The sequence below is a fragment of the Falco naumanni genome, chromosome 7, assembly GCF_017639655.2.
Source record: "Falco naumanni isolate bFalNau1 chromosome 7, bFalNau1.pat, whole genome shotgun sequence".
Lineage (NCBI taxonomy): Eukaryota > Metazoa > Chordata > Aves > Falconiformes > Falconidae > Falco > Falco naumanni.
This window is the reverse complement of record NC_054060.1, coordinates 7,520,467-7,536,514: the sequence shown is the minus strand read 5'-3', so window position 1 is coordinate 7,536,514 and position 16,048 is coordinate 7,520,467.

Below are 16,048 nucleotides of genomic sequence, written 5' to 3'. Positions count from 1 at the left end.
CCAGCCATAACAAACCACTGCAGGCAAGCACAGCGCTGGGGAGCTGGGGGCTCTGAGTGATCGCATCGTGTTTAGGCTTTAAAACCAGCCAGGCTTGCTTTGTTTATAGGGATCTAAAGACTATTCCCATCTACTATATACAAATATGGCAACAGGGAAAGGTGGGGAGAAAGGAGGGGTAAGAGTGTAATCTGCAGAACCAAATGTAAGGGCTATAATTAATCAGGTAATTGCAGTATTTGCATGGAGTGTCTGTAAATATTACCTTTATTTCTAAGTATAGTACTTTGGACCACGTATCTTATCGGGAAACAAACCGTCAAATAGAAAACACATCCACTTGACTGGAATATAATTAATATTAGGTCAGCCAAAATGCAAACTGGCTAAATTAATTTGTAGTTGTGTACCAACTGATGTTGGTGCGATACTCTAATGAAACCCTTCAAATAAATATCTGCTGGAAGAGCAATGCAGGGGAGTGAACGGAGTGTGCAGGGAAGGATTATGAGGGTTTTGTGTGATTGCAGACGGATGTCCCAGAGAGCAAAGAGAAAAGAGGGGTGATCTTGCAGAGCAGGGGGAGGATGCAAGGGCTGAGCAGGGAACCCCAGCAGTGCTTTGCAGAGAGCCTTGGACCTCAGAGCTGCCCCTGAAGGACCTCAGCTGGGACACCCACGGCTGGACTCAGCCCTCCAGAGCAAACGTGACGCAGGCGGAGGCTCCATGGGTGGCCCTTGGCTCACGTGGGGTTCCGGCTGCCCCGACACCATGCCGTGCCGCTCTCCGGGAAAGCCGTTGGTTGGCATGACGGCAATTTGGAGCAGTTTGAGAAACGCTGTCTCAGTCCTGTGAGAAGTGCAAAGCAAAACACGCAGGTTTGAATCCTGCTTTAAATGCTTTCGTTCCTCAGGCAGATGATTTAGGGATAACTGGAAACCAAAATGCTCTCTCTTTCTGCCTTTTTCACATCCCTCTGTTTCCTTTGAGCAAGGTCAAAATAATCACTGAAACAGTCCATTTGCAGAGCTGCAGTATGTTGATCCCAATGGGAATCTGGGGGCAGAATGAGCTCTTTCTTGTTGAAGGGATCCGACGTCTGGCATGGGAGGGATGCTGCCCATCACTCCAGCACAGGCTGGATTGGGTGTTATTTTCACAGAAAAGCATAACTGAGAAATAGGGTGCACAGACAAGACCCTGAGCGGCGCAGCGGGGCGCAGGGCCACCCTCTCGCAGCAGCCCTTCAGCCCCCAGTGCAGGGCACAGGCCAGGCAGGGCTCCTGCTGGGAAAACCTCCCCAAGCACTCGTACTTGCTGGGGCTCACACCGTGCCAGTGACAGCGCGGGAGCTCTGCAGGCTGGAGTCCCTCAGCAGGGGGGACGAGCAGTGGGAAATGCGGGTCCTGATGGTGCCATTTCCCCCAAGCACCCCACTGGCAGGTGGGGACCCCAGCTGTCCCATGTGCTGCTGGGGTCCCAGCACAGCAACGCAGCACACCTACCCTGCAAAATCCAGACCCGTGGCCTGGGAACCCGTCTGCCTCTGAGTTGCCGTATCTTCCATCGCCAACCTGCTCCTGCGGTGCCACGGGCCAAGAGCAGCTACAAGGCACCAGCTGCCTGCTCGCAGCGGGGTCTGTTTCCTGCACTGCCCCCAGGGAATGCACTTTGCTCTATGTCCTGAAACTCAGTTTCAATTTGGATGGCACAGAGAAAGGAACGGGTGGCTTACAGCGAGAGAAATGGCTAAGGAATGACTTGTCCTATTCTAGTAGTTGGTGAGTGGAAAGTTCCCCCTAAGAGCTAAACACACGTCTTATCTCCAGCTCAGCATGAGCGTTTCACAGCGGTCAGAGCTGCTGCCCCATGGTCGCAGCAGCGAGGGGGGAATCCCTCTGACCCAAAAAATTCCAGTGCTGTGTTCCCAGGGGAGCACAGTAGCTAACTTAGTGATGTTGACATTGTAGAGATGCCCTTGAAGTGGGATTATAGGGCACATGCTGAATTTATTGGGGGGGGGGGTGGGTGTGTGTCTGTTAATTTGCCCACATGATGTGTCATACGACTATCTGCTAAGTTTACATCAGCTATTCACAGTAATATCAGGTGCACTTTATCAGATTCAGCATTAGTCACCTCGGAGTGAAACAGCAGAGGACCAACTGTTAAGGGCTAATAAAGTAACAGCTATAACGATAATGGGTAGCAGTAAATAACAGTCATGTTCGGGGGGTCCAATGTCAGCCCAAATCTGGGCAGAGTGGAGTCAGACAAACAAGTAATGGAAAGTCCAGGCAGGGTCATGCCAGCACAGACTGAGCTGGAGCTGCTGGGGGTCGCAGTCGGCCACACTGCTGACCCAGCACGTGTCCCACCAGGACAGCCTGAAGCAGAGGCCACGGAGGGCCTTGCTCCCACTGAGGAGGCTCCAAGCCACCTCTGCTCCTCTGGGATGCAGGGGATGATTGTGCAGATTGATGCTGGAGGGGCTGTGCAGGGTCCTTCCCGCAGCTCCAGGGCTTGTTGCTAAAGCAGCCAACGGGTAGGAGAGCAGCAGATGGCTGCAGGCAGAAGCAGGGAGCTGGGCTGAAGGCTGAGGAGCAGACAAGGTCATCCCAGGTACAGGGGCCCTGGTGGCCTGGGCTGCAGGAGGGGAGAGGGGCAGGGAGGAAGGCAAGCACACATTCAGGGACAGGCGTAGCTGCAAGACTGCACGAAATGCACCTTTGCCACAAACCAGAGGACCCAATATTAACTCTCAAACTTGTTATGATGAGAAATACCCTCCCATATCACCAAGGGGTGAGAGAAATAGGGTAAAAAAAAAAAAGATTAGGTGCATAAGGATAGCGAGAGAAGGAACTGAGGGGCTTTCTTAGCATGAAGGCACTTACCCCCGGCAATGAAGGTGTTACTGTCCCCACACAACCCAAGGCACCGCCATCCCCTGTTGCTGCACTTTGGCTGGTGGCTGTGGGTATCCTTGACAGCTCCAGCCTCTACATTTACCCCGTCTGGCAGGCGGGATTTGTTGGGTAAGCACTGTAGCTGCGTTCCCGAGGTGGCCCAGGGTGTGGGCCATGGGCTCTCCCTTCCCCCCGGCGATCCAGATGCTGCCCAGCGAGGTCCTGGGGAGGTTCTTTCTCGCCAGCCGGCTCTGCTGGCTCTGACATTAGCGTTGCCATAACTTGAAGAGCAGGAGGAGGAAGGAAGCTCTCCTCCTCACCTTGCTGCTCGGCTGTGGGGGCAGGGAGGGGAGGATGCTGTGGAAGGGCTTCTCCAAAAAGTGCCTCGGAGGCAGAGAGAACCACCTCTGTGCAGCAGCCTGCCTGTGCCAGTCCGGGCAGAGCCGCTCATGACATCAGCTCACAACCAGCTTCACAACAACACGCCGGAGGAGACCCTGCCGTGCGCTGCGGAGGGAACCTGCCCCCAGCCGCGGTGGGAGCATGCTGCAAACCAGAGACAGCCTGGCCCTGGGGAAGCTCAGGGAGATGCTCTGTTCTGTCCCCAAAGCCTCTGGGACTCTGCTCTGCCAGCCAGATCCCTGCCGGAGGCACAGGGGATGCTCCTGTGCGTACGGAGGTGGGCTTCATCTTAAGCAGTACTGGCCTAACGTCGGCTTGAAGCGCCCTGGGACAGGCCTTTCGATACCTGGGACTTTCCTATCAGTTTAACCGCTCCCTCAACCCCCCCAGTGAAACTGCCCTTTTTACTTGCACCTGATTTACACAGCAGCAACCAAGGCCAGACCTGGCCCCCAGCCAGTGAACCAGGATGGTACCAATCCTGTTGTACTGATACTGATCTGGGGGAGCCCCGGAGAGCCTCTGGAGTACGGCTGGGGCTTCACAGCTGTGACGTTCCCTGGCCTCATTCAGGCAGAAGCTATCCCAGGAAAGCTGTTTTCATGCTTTTGCTTCTCCAGGTCCTTCCAGCCTTGCATTTAAGCCGGTCATCAAGCTGACTATAAAATGGCATCAGCTTAACCTGGCTGTGAGCACCTGTTTGCAAACGTGACCACTCTGGCTCTGCTTTGGGGTTGTTTCCTAAATGCACCCAGGAGAACTGAGCCTCCCACCCCATAATCCTTGCCAGGCAGGAGGCTTTGCTGGGAGCGGTCAGCCCGCATGGGCCCCGGCTGCCTGCCAGGGAACGAGCCCTGCCTGACTGCGGGCAAGGGCCTACAAGCCCACAGGAGCCCGGGACAGGTGTTTTTGCTGCTCTCGCTTGTGAAGGCATTGCAAAGTGTGGGAGGGTGCTGGAGACTCTGTAATTATAGCCTGTGAATTTAAATCCCACAGTGTGCAGGAGTTCTGGGATATTTCATGCAGCGTAAGCTCAGCAACACCTTCATGACAACATGAAGACTCATAAGTTTTTGCCTCACTGTAGCAAGGTGCAAGTTTTCAGTCATTAACCCTCACACAACCAGTGACGACTCCTCACCTTCTGTAAACGATGGGAAAAAAGACAGAAAAGAAAGAGGAAAAGGTGAAGGAAAACACCCAGAGATGACTGTAGCAACTGCAGAGCTCAGGAGATGCCTTGCCTGTTCCTGGTTGCCTGCTTGCGTTTGTTTCTGCCTCTGAGCACAGAGCAGTAAACAAGGTGAGAGGTTTACTTATTCACTTTGAATTTTCTCCACCTGAATTAATCCTGGCTGTCTGTACAGAGACACAGTTCCTACCACTCCGCATTAAATCCCCCCTCATGCTCATCTTCTTTTTTTTCAAAGCATTCCCTTCAGTTTAGAGGGGCTCGTACTGGGCTCCCAAATTCAGGGACATCATTTGGAAATGGGATCCTTCACTCCCTTCATTTCAGTTTGCCTCCTGCCAGGGAGAGCAGCAGGACTCCACGGGTTGTTTGCTAATATGTGTAAAGCACTTGGAGAGGTTAATGATTTTCAAGCAACAAGCATTACTTATGCACATTGTTTCAGCATTGCCTATTATCTTAGCATTTTTATTTAATAAATATATCTGTACCCACTACTTCAGAGGCAACACTTTGCCTTGTTTGTCACCTGCAGCCTCAGCAAATGCTTTTGTTCACCCTCCTGCCATGGTGCTTCACTTGCTCTCTTTATTTATGCAGACTTTCTCCCGATAAATGCGCATGCCTTCACACCCCAGGTTTGCACACCAAATCGGGGATGAGGTGCATGGGGAGCAGCCGCAGGCAGCGCAGGCACCCTGGGCAGGTTTCCCACACCTCCTTGGCCTCCTGTGCTCAGCCAGGGGCTCCGGAGCCAAAGGCACCATCTCGCTGCCCCACCAAACTCCTCGGTGATGCTAATTACCACCAATGTTCCTGTGCTTTTTAGAATGTATTTAGCTTTGAAGAAAAATAGAAAAGCCATTTCCATCTGTGGCTTTATGCAGCACAAGGGAAGGAGGTTGTTGGCCACTTCTCTCGGAGGGCAGCTCACCCTGCAGCTATTGCCAAGCTCCTCAGCAGTCTCCAGCAGTCTCTCAGCTGTGCAGCCTTCTCCAGGAGCTATGGGAGATTTGCTGAAGGTAATTCCCACAGACTGGTGAGTACAGTAATGAATTATATCTTTATACCTGAGTTTTCCTTGCTGAAACTGAATATGCGGAGGCTCGGGCTGCCCCAAGTTTGAAAGTCCATCATTCACCCTCTTATCATTACTCATGGAGCCAACGGGCTGTTTCCTCCAGAATAATAAATATACCTTGAAATGGAGGTTAAAATAGGGCCAGAGAGCGCTGGGAGCACCAGGGCAGGCAGTGACACGTTCATGTTGCTCCTTCTCTCTCTCTATCAGCAGCTGCTCTTCCCACCTGAGTCCTGCCCCAGGCCTCGGATGGAGATGTGGGAACAGAGATCTTTGGTCCATCCTGGGCGAGGGGAGCATGAAGTGACAGCAAGGTAGGAGCTATGGTGTGCGAAGGTCTTCCCTGACCTGGTAAGGAAACCAAAGAGATGCATTGCAGCTAAGTAACATCACTGCACAAAGCTTTGCCTTAAGCATTTTGCTCTCTCTGTCCTGAACATGGATGGGGTGACCCACAGATGCAAAGATTAATGGAGGAGGGAATCTCCCCCATTCCCAAAACTGCTTGGAATTTGGGTTTTTACATTCCTAAGCACCGTTGGAAAATGTTTGTGAATAAGATACCTAAGTGACAGGTGATGATTCATATGTACTGGAACATCTCTGCTGCTCTGTCAAAAATGATAGTGAAGTTCAAAAACAACTGTGAGGGGAGAGGGGTGCTGGGAGACAGACATAGAAACTGTCCGTGTGCGACCAGAGAAAGAAGTAACAGCCTGCAAGAGGCAGGTGAAAACATTGGGTGAGCGATGATGAATTCTGCCTTTGTGTGTGCACATCCTTCTGCGCGGCTCTTCAATACACCCAGAGATGCAAAAAACAATATATGTGAGCTTGAACTTCCCCACAATCTAGGTGTGAGTGCTTCAGACTGGTTAGTCGTAAGAAATAGCAGGACAGCTGGGAGATGCTGGGAGGTTTTTTTAGTGTAGCATGATTCTACCCAGCACTTCAGCAAGGTCACGTCATAGATAAACGGCTATTTTTCCCCGTCATGGCTGGCGTTAGCTTGCACTGCATTTGTGAGAGCAGAGCGGCAGGTCTGAGCATCCATTGACACGAACTGTGAGACTTGCACGAGTGAGAGCAGAGTTCGACCTCTGGCTTTGAAGTATCCTTGTCCCAACAGATTTATCACTGGGGCCACACGAAGGCCTTGAAAGAAAGGAAGCAGTTTTGTTTTGCAGCCCTTTCTCCCCACAAGTTTGTTTGCAGTTGTCCTTTTATCATTATTTTAGCTCCAGTGATTACACACGTGGGGCCCTTCGTGCTTTGAGGTCCTTCTGCTTTTTCAGAATCTCAGGGCTATTAATGAAAAGATTATTTTAGAAGAGAAATTGCTTGTTAAGTGGGTATAGCTCGCTGTGGACCTGGTATCTGATTTTACTTGGCAAGTCATACTTAGCCATTGCATAAGGACTGGTGAGTGGGAGGCAAAGGGTTACAAGCAAATGCTGGAGAAAGGAAAGATACGTATCATTAAATAAAAATGTGACCACCCATGATTACAAGTGTTGTAGTCCTCCTTTTAACAAGCACAGACCGTACTTCCATTAACCCGGGCCTGCCTGAATAGCAGCCTGTCTGGCCGAGGGGGCAGCAATTTTGTAAAAGCTGTCCCTAATGACAAAAACAGGCCACCTACCCTGAACTTTTCTCTATGACTTTATTCTTCAGCAGTGCTCAAGTGTAAATAAACTTGTTTACTCCCATCAGGATGGTAATGATAATGAAGCCTTATTTGTTTCACCACAATGACAAAGTAATTTGTGCATAGCCCAAGCGGGGAATGGGGGGGTGGGTGGGGGGGTGTGCGGCATGAGCGCAGCTCTGCTTTATGGTCTCTCCATAAGCAAAGTTGCTGCAGTCAGTGTTTTCCTTTGCTCTTCATTGTGTGTGACGGGTCAGCGAGGGAGAACTTCGCATCCTGAAGCTTGTGAAAACAGAGAAATAATAAGGCAGGAGTGAAGTGAGGAGTCAGACAAGCCTATCTGGGAGGGAGAGAGTGACTAAGTGAGAGGGAAGGGGAGTTATCTGGTCAGGCTTGTGAGTCACTATAGAAAATGTACAGAGCAGCATAACCTGATGTTTGGTTAGGTTTTTTCCATTCAGACTGGTGTCTCCGAAGCATTAATGAATCACAGCAAGGGCAGTGAGAGGATGTACACAAGGGGGAAGGGGAACCTGAAAGAGGATAGGCAGAGGGTGCAGCCCAAGGCAAGCTGCAGAGGAGGGCCAAGGGCAGAGAGGCTGTAAGGGGACCGGGCATCTCTAAGGGAAGAGGAAAATGAAGTGAGGGTGTACTCATGGGTGGCTCAAGCTGACCTTTGTGACAGCTGTGACAGAAAGGGCCCCTCCTGGCTACACTCACCCTGATTGTGCCCTGTTGCCTCTCCCTTGCCCGGTGTTTGGGCAGCCTTGCAGGTGAGGACCTGACCAAGATGGGAAACAATCCTTTCATTTTTTGGTATGGTTGGTCTTCAGCTGATCATGCCAAACTGGAGAAAGCCTGTATGGAAAAAGATTTGTTTTAAATGTTAAACCAAACAGTTTTAAACTGGCTTTTGTAATTGTTGCTGGAACTAAGAGCAGAGATGGGGCTCACCATGCCCATAACAAGGCAGGCAGTGCTGATTTAGCGTGTGTTTATTATTTGTAACTTCCTGAAAATAACATGATTAGTTGAAAAGAAAAACATAATTTATAAAGAACACCACCACCCTGAAAAAAAGCCTGGAATTGCAGGAGGGAAGGAAAAAGCCAGCCCCAATGAAATACCCATTGGCAGGCTCCTCAGGAAACCTAGTCAGCGGCTGCAGAGTCCTCTTCCAGACTTGGGGAGGCCGATGGGTCTAAAAGCTGGAGAGGATTTTGCAGGGGACCCATTCTGTGGGGTCTCCCACACAGGGGAGCAGATAGAGGAGCGAGGGATGGGGAACTGGAGGCCAGCTCATAGATGCAGAAGTACCCAGAGCTCTGCAGGTATTCCCAAGGACAAATGGGTTTAGCAGGAGTTTAGGTGGGGCTGGAGAGCAGCAGATACCTGAAAGGTGCTGAGACACCTGAAATGCAAAATCCCTTAGGCCACAGCATGTTACATTCCTGAATTACAGACAAGTATGTGGTATTACTCCACCACAGTGTCAGGGTGCAATCTGCTCCAAGCTATACCAGAGAGCTCTGCATTCACACTACCTGAGTCAGGACCCTCCTAACTGTAACTGGCTTAAGTGGCTATACACCCCTGAAGTAGCTGGAGATTTTAATAGCAGTCTTCTAACAGCACTTTTGGGGGTGACCCTTACATCCAAGGCAGCAGTGGACCCCCAGTCCCCCCGCTGTGCAAAGTGCTGTGAGCTCTCACCCAGCCTGCGCTGCTGGCTGCTGCCTAGGTCTGCACTAGGCACGTGAACAGTGCAGTGCCATTTCTTCTTAGGAATTCCCTCCATTTTGCCTGTGTAAATCAAGCTGTTGAACTTTCCAGAATGTATTCCCTGTCTGGCTGCAGTTGCAGAAGTTTTGCTCAGCCTTCCTCTTGGTGTCAAGGTGACTTTCTGCAGCGCGGGTGTGCTGGCAGAAGAACTCTCCGGGAGGCCATCGCTACAAGAGGACCTCACTCCCTTGTTCTGGCTTTCACTGAGTGCAGCGAACACTCACAGCCGTGACTCCTGGGCAAAACAGAAACAGTTAATCTGAGGTAATAACACTTTGCTCCTCTGTAGCACCTTCTTCAAGGACCTCAAAGTGCTTTTCAAACATTAATGCATTAAAGCTTTGCAGCCCTCCTGACGGAAGTGAAAAGGAAGGCGAAACACAGCACAGCAATGCTACACAAGCTCAAAAACTCTCCAAATTGTTTCCATGGGGACTGAAACGCAGTCCTCTTCGCTAACAGCAGTCCGGATCAGCCCACCCCTCCGAAATGCCAAGGGAGCAGGAGCATGGTGCTTGCCTGGTGGGAGATGGAAATCAGGGAGGGCGTGAGTAAGCCTGGCTGGGAAAAGACCTTTCTTCTGAGGAACATATTTGTGTAACTCTCTCTTTCTGGTCAAAGATGTCTAAAACCCAAATCACAGAATCCTCCTGCGCAAGCACCTGATTCAGCCCCTCTGAGAAATGGTGGTTTACATGAAGCTTCTTAATTTGTAAGAACAAGAAAGTCCGGGTGAGGCTGAGAAGCTATGTGTGCAGCGTAGCCTTAAAAGGTTCCTATGCTGCACAACACGCAGCTCTGCTCTAGCACCAGCCACCCAGCATCCCTAATGACCTTGTTTTCTCAGCTCACCTGAGACAGCACAATGCAACACCCTTCCCCACATCACCTCCGCTCTCGCTCAGAAAGAACAAGTGTCACCTACAAAACCTCTGGCACCACCTCTACACGCTTCTTTGACCTTCACCCCACACCTTTTTGTCTTGTTTTGACATTGCCAAGCAAGGAAGACCTGACAGGAACCCTAACACAGGGACATACAGGATCCAAATTCCCTGCACAAACCCCCTTTGCTGCATGACCAAGGATGCAGATGCCCTCAGACATCTACACCCCAAAATCACAATATCTTCACGCCTCTTGCCTTTCCAGCAATCTGTCCAGAGCCAAGTGCTTTACGTGCCCTCATGTCTGCTACTAGCAGGGCTGAGTGTCTGGGTTTCCAGTTCTGCACCCTTCGACTGCAACACTGCAGCCTTCACCTGCAGAGTTGAGGCTGGTGACCAGGGCCAGGTGACTTTGCTCTCTGTGCCAGATTTAATATGGGAGAAAATGGTTCCAGAGCAAAAACTAAAAATTGGACTGGGACTCTGAAACGTGAAAAAACAAAATAATTGCATGTATTAATCCCCCTGAACGACAAGAATTCATCACTCTGATGTGGCTAAGTGTTAGTTCCTAATTCAGATTTGTTTCATCCGGTGAACTGGAATAATAATTAAAATAGTAGATCCAGCCTGCTTCATAGGCTTCCCAGTACCAAACCTGAGCTAAATCTGACGAGCACCAGTAAGTAAATGAAAAGGCCAGACAGATTATTAGAAATGAGTGTAACAGACATAATAAACACTGTGATCAATAAAAATAGCACAGTACAATTTATTGGTGGGGGTCTATTATAAATTATAGAGTTATTTGTATTTTGGAATTGATTGCCACAATAACTGCCTTGCAGATGTTCTTGTTAAATCTCAAGGCCTTGAGTGGGACAAATGGCTCAGATTACCATTTATAAAAGTGACTCCTTTCAAGGCTTTTTAAGCTTGTGATTAAATATTGTCCTAAATGAGGATCCAAGGTTAACCGTCAGTATTGCTGGAATAACAAATTAAACTCGCCTCCCTTAGCTGACTGTCAAAATAGGTAAGGGCATGGGAGGAGAAGCATTAAGATTTGTCCTGCAGATCTAATTGCTTGAACTTTATACAAGCCTGAGATAAAACTGGAGTAGAGCTGAGATGGTCTGTCCCACTACTGCCTTTTAGAAAGCTGGCAATAATTGCATGGCTTGGAAAATGCCTTTCTTTGTGCATGAAGAAATTTAAGGCTTGCCTTCTATATGCATTCCCAGCCAGAACAATACAAAGGGCTGAATGGGGTGCCGAGAATTTTGGGGAGAAGAGGTCGTATCAGCACATGGGCTGAAAATATTAATTTTGAAAGTTTTAGCCAAGCTACCAAGGCCAAGCGGAGACTAGAGCCCAGCATGGCCCCTGCAAGCTACCCTTACCAGGTGAAGTGGGACCACCAATGTGGGTGGACCTCTGCTAGGAGCACGAGGGCTTTTAATCTTAAATATAAATCACAGCTGATGCTAAGCCATGGCCAGAAGATTGTAAAGACACAGGAAAGCAAGATGATAAGGCTAGTGACAGAGGTGATGCATCTGTGTGAGCAATCTACCACTTCTCCCCACGTTTGCCTGCACAGGCGCCTGGCTGACAGATGAGGATAAGAGAGCTGCTGCTGAGGCTTCTCTGAATATTTTGGGCCTGATTAAATTCTGAGTGCAAATGCTCTCAGCAGTTTCCTTGCAAACAACCTGCTGTTAAAAAATGTGATCAACAGCCTCTCAGGTGTGTTTTTCAGAATCTAAAATAGCCTAGCTGTGGTGTGCCCTTCGTCAGCCCCCAAACAGGGGCAGCCAAAACGTGGCAGGAGGATGTTAGAGGCCAAAAAAGTGTAGAAGGCTGAAAAGGAGTGAGTGGCTGAAAAAGGGCTGCAATTGGGGTGCTGGGCCAAAAACAGGGTTACAGGCAGAAAGAAAAGGTGGCAGACTGAAAAGATGTTTGCAGCCAAAAAGGATGGGAGGTTCGAAAAGGGGTGGGAGGCTGTAAGAGGGGCGGCTAGCCAAAAAAGGGGGTGGGAGATTAGGAGGGGTTGGGAAGCAGAAAATGGGTTGGAGGCTGGTGGTGGGTGGGAGGCTGAATAGTGGGGTGAGAGGCCAAAAAATAGCCAGAGGCCTGGAGGCAGTGGGAGCTGCAAAGGAGTTGGAGGCCAGGAAGGGTTGGGATCCCAAAGAGGGTATGGGGGAGTCTGGAAGGGAATGGGAGGCCAGCAGTGAGTGGGAGGTTGAAGACTAGGAGGCCAAGAAGTAGGAGGGGGACAGAGGTGTCCTCTGAGGAGGCTCAGAGTGTTGTTTTTTCCCAATGCCTCCCATGTTGTGGCAACAAATGTCTATCATCCATGCTAAAACTGGGGGATATAAATCAGAAAAAAGAAAAAAAACCAAACACAAATGATATAAGAATGAATCTTCACACCCACCTCCAGCATCTGAAACCGATGGAGGAGAACATTGCATTAAATCAGGACCCAGCAATAACCACGTGGTTGCTCAGCCCCCCTCATATCAAGCAAAAAAACAGGGTCTCGGCGGGAGAGGTACTTCTGATGGCATTTATGGGCCTCTCAGCAATCAGGAGGAAAAATCTCCTAGTAAAAAGCCAAATGAAACCCTCTAGCAACACACTGGGATAACCACATGAAAGCCTAATTCCTGTGCGGTGGCCTTTTGTCAGGAGTGTGAGATGTCGCATGCTGCAGCGAAGCAGCCCAGGTTGCACCCGTCGCTCCTCCCTAGGCTGCTCCTGGAGAAAACAGGGTATTTAAGCAGATGTAACAAAGCTATTTATATCCTAAAGTGTTCTTTTATGCTCGGGAACTGAGACTGTAGCCTCAGCATCAAAGATAACTTCATAATAGCCTTTTAGTGGAAATAACCCTTATTTACAAGAAAGTTCTATCACTAAGCTGAGATGTAAAATAAAAGCAGTAGATATTACTCATAATGCACTAGAAAAGTTGACTCCATACCAGGCCTTTTTTTAAACTTCTAAAAGCAGTAATTTCAGGTTAGAATTCGTGGAGAAAATCTTGAACCCACTGAAGTCAGCACAAGCAATTTCCTTACCTGTGTTATGAATAATATTTTAGCTTATGAAAGCCCAGCAGATTTTTTGATTTAATGTCTTCGTTACAATTTATTCTATTTGATTACTTTTTGTATGTTTCACTTGGATGTTACAAGCAGGTTGGTGTCTTTTCTGCTCCTAGTTAATTTCACTGTACCATTCCTATGCCCAAGAACAGTGAAGACAACTATATGTTCTTTCGATTTCTTTAAAAAAAATCAAACAACCCCTCCCAGAACAAAAAGCAGCAAACCCAAATGGCCCTTATCCCTAGTCCCAAACTAGTGATACCAATTCTCTATGTCCTCCTTGCTGCTTTTCTAAAGTGACCAAAACTGGGGGTTTAAATTATCTCATGTTGTTTCTTGAAGCAGGGGAATGCTGACAGTCAGAAAGAAACCGCTCCATTTCAAGCAAGTCACAAACTGTATCTTGGCTACTTGGTTAACCAGGGTATATCGCTCACACTCATCTGGTATGGAAGGGTATTAGAGAGTTAAAACAGAATAACACAATCTGTGACGCTTGCTCTTCTCAGACATACTTCTGTACACTTTTCCTCCAGACTATTAAAAAACAGGTAATAAAATAACATGTCCAATGATAGATTTTGATTCTTACAAGACAGAACAATTCTACAAGGTCTACAGTGCAGCCCAGCCTAGCCCTACACACGTCATGTGTAACTGCCTGGTTATTGCACACCCCACAGCAAAGTAAATCTTTACCTGCTGTCATCTTACCATCATGGTAAGAGTTGTGCCTGCTAAGACGCAAATTCAGACTTCAGGGAGTTGTGATTGTCCTCCATGACATAGTTCTGAGAGTCATCTTCTTTATAGTCCATCCTGAACTGTAGTGCTACGTATTTAGAGCAGCTGTGATGTGCTGAAAGGGGCCTGGGGTGTGAAGACCATGTTGGGATCACTTAATTTGCTTCGCAGAAAGTTTTAAAATCTTAATTAATATTTGGAAAGAGTTCTTTAGCTTTTGGGGCACCGTGCCCCACAGAAACCATCTTAAAACAGTCAGGAATCAGAGAGCAGCATCCTACAGCTCTCACAGAGATTCAGAATTTTAATGTTAGACACTCGCTAAAATAGTTCTTTCCCTCCAGAGCTTCATAACTCCAATCTATGCTGCCCAGAGAAAAGTAGTATCAGTACTGTGGACGGAGTTAGCTATTGCAACACCACCACCATTTTAGCCTTGTGGCGTTACCCGTCTTTGCTCCTTCCATTTTTCTTTACATTCAAGTACAAGAGCAGAGGCATTGTACTCAAAAAAAATATTCTGTTTTAATTTGGTTAGCACAGGAATGAACCCGGAAGACGTGCAATGCCAGTAGATACGTTAAATAGTAGATACCTTACACGTCCAACCAAATGTGCCATGTGATACACCTTTCTGAAGCATCTAAGTAACATATTTTTAACGTTTTTGCATTACACTGCAGCTAGATTGTCATGTTAAGAAAACAAGGAAATACTAAAATCTGTGTGGTTTGGTTGGAGAGTATTTGCAACCTCAGACAGACAAGCAAAAGTTATGTAAAGGCCCAGGCATAAAGTTCTTCTGAGTAAAACGCACCATCTAGAGGTGGACACCACTTCTGCAAGTGCTTTTCAAAAAAATTGCAGACAGGCGGTTAAACTGCGCACAGAAAATAAACCTCACCTTGATAGGGGCAACAAAAATACCTTAATCAGGACCTTTGCATTCTTTGAAATAAATATTTGAGGGAGTGTCTTAAAAAGACACTTTTGTACCAAGTGAAATGAGGCTCCTGTTTTCAAAGGCCTTTTGGAGAGAAAACCAGGTTACTGCTCAAGCTTCTAACACCCAAAGGTCACAGAAGGAAGGTGCTTACCCCCAGGGATGGTACAGCACAAACGCCTCTGCAGATAGGCTCGTGCTTTTAGGTTATATATCTGCAAAGATCTACCCAAAGAGGTGCAAATATGACAGGATGGCATATAGGGAATTGATCTTCCTAGGTACCTCATGCAGAAATCCTTAAACTGTGAAACTCCTGCTGAAGTCAGTGAGGGCAGTGGAGACACAGCAGGGACTGTGGGAGTGGCAAAGTACCCCCCCCTGGTCTGGAAGCAGAGAGATGACCCTCAGCTCCAGCCTGTGGAGAAACATTCCCTCCCCTGGTGGCGTTTTACCCAGTTTTTGAAGGTTTCCAAGCTCCATAAAGCCCAGTAAAGGGGATGCAGAGAGCTGAAGTCCAGCCTTCCCCAGTACTGAGGAAGGATCTGACATTAAAATAGTCAGTGGCTGGTGTTTGCTTTACTATGTCTATCATAAATGCAGGGTAGCCATGAAAGCCAAAAGGTGAGGGTATACTGCACTTCACATTCCTTCCTCACCCACCATGGGGGGAATATTCCTACACTGATCTAATTGCAGGAACTGTCTGTAAACAAACATGTGTTTTGAAACTCCCATGTAAATGGGAATCACAATATCTTGCACCATTTTAATAAACTATGTTGTCTTGGTGTCAATCTTTCTCAAGTATGTCAGAATCGGAACATTTCCCCAGTGACAGCTTCATCCTTTAAACTCCGCAGATGAGAGAGCATGCAGAACAATCTGTGCTGAAGTAGGATTGAGAGTTACCAGGGTGACACTTTGTAGTTTGTAGGATGCTGCCAATGAGCCTCTCAAAAGCACAAGACCTTCACTGGATCGGAAGAGACCACGGAGACCCAATTTGCCTCCACTATCACTGAAGTGGCAACAAAGATTGTAAATTCCCCTGTCCTCTCCCTCCGCAGATCTTTGCTACTACAGCCTGTGCATTACAATTGACTTCCTAAGGGCAGGATGTGGCCCCTGGCACCAGGGATTTGCTTCAGGAAGAGGGATGCTCCACACCATTGCTTGTTCTGGTTGTGCCAAGGGTCTGCTGCTTCGTGTTCTCTTCTGTCAGGCTCTCCTGCTGCCATCTTCAATGTCAGTGACAGCAAAAAGTTGTGGCTCCACCACACTTCTTCCCACAAAGAAAGAGAAATATCTGTGGCAGCAAAAGCCTCTGGGTGTTTTTCA